General features: G+C 41.7%; 1 protein-coding gene across 2 annotated transcripts in view; it reads left to right on the top strand.

The window, feature by feature from the left end:
- The window catches only part of LOC108757071 (transcription factor AP-2-epsilon), a 252,631-nt gene that overhangs the window by 1,943 nt on the left and 249,503 nt on the right, over positions 1-1,185 (top strand). The window lies entirely within an intron of this gene.

Genomic DNA, 1,185 nt, shown 5'->3' with positions numbered 1-1,185 from the left:
CTCTCTCTCTCTCTCTCTCTCTCTCTTTCTCGTAACGGTAAATATTTATTCGTCGCCGTCGCTGCCGCGATATCGCGAGGAGAAAAAATTGTCCCAGAGCAAACGCGGAATCTCCGTCGCCGCGTCGCCTGACAATCCAGCCCGCGGCGGATTCTCGCGTTATTTTGAGGACAACGCGATCCATATACGGGAGACGAGTGGATTGACGTAACAATAAGGCGAATTACCGCGAGACGTATTACGTGAGAGGTGTAATCCCGTCGATGCGTGTCGAGAGACGGGAAAAGAGAGAGACGTTTGAAAGGGCCACGAATTTGCCACGCGTTTGAGTCAACAAGCGCCTAACGTTGCGCTTAAGGATATAGGCAAGGCGAAGGACGGCGGGGGCCAACGTGATCTCAAGTTTGTGTGCGGACGTGTTTATAGAAAAATCAGTTTGCTATCCTCACGTTTTTTGGGACAAGAACGGTCCTGGCACCTGACAGCCTGGAGCGCTCGCGATGTGAAAGGATACTCGGAAGGGAGATGCGCGCCCCGTTTGCGGTCCCCGCAAATCAATAGACGATCGATTTAGTGTGTATCCCTTTACATCGGGGGGTTTACGGATCACCGAGGATTTATTGATCGAACGTTCTATTGATCGCTCGTTTTTTTTTTGTTTTTTTTTGCCAAAGCACTTGAACACACAGAAGGATTTGCTATCAAGCCGAGGATTGAGAACATCCCTTCGATCAAAGCATCGTTGTCTACCGAGATAATATAAATCAGTGATGTTTTCAAGAAATTGCTCTTTCGTCCACATTTATGTTTATCTTTCTGTTTTTAAAATATTTTTTTTTTTTTGTGTATCATGTAACACGCGTTTCGAATGCTGTAATGTGCTGAATGGAATGTTATTTCGACAATGAATTAATATTGCAGAATATAATAATATTATAGAAAATATATTTATATGCTATGGAGAGACTATTTAAATGTACACTGTTTTGTGATTTTTGTCGTCAAAGTCACAAAATTAAACACGCATTTTATACTGGTAGCAAATTTCAAAGGTTTCTGGACATTAAATGCGAAAATAGCACGCGGTAAATAAACGCGATAAATAAACGTATTATATGAATTACTTTATGAGTAATGGAAAAGCTTGTTTTTATTATCCATTTTGAATGTATACAAGAGGATATT

This window comes from Trachymyrmex septentrionalis, unplaced genomic scaffold (assembly GCF_001594115.1).
Source record: "Trachymyrmex septentrionalis isolate Tsep2-gDNA-1 unplaced genomic scaffold, Tsep1.0 scaffold131, whole genome shotgun sequence".
In the NCBI taxonomy this organism is placed as follows: domain Eukaryota; kingdom Metazoa; phylum Arthropoda; class Insecta; order Hymenoptera; family Formicidae; genus Trachymyrmex; species Trachymyrmex septentrionalis.
Note: the sequence above shows the minus strand (reverse complement) of the source record. Positions and strands in the feature narration are given on the sequence as shown.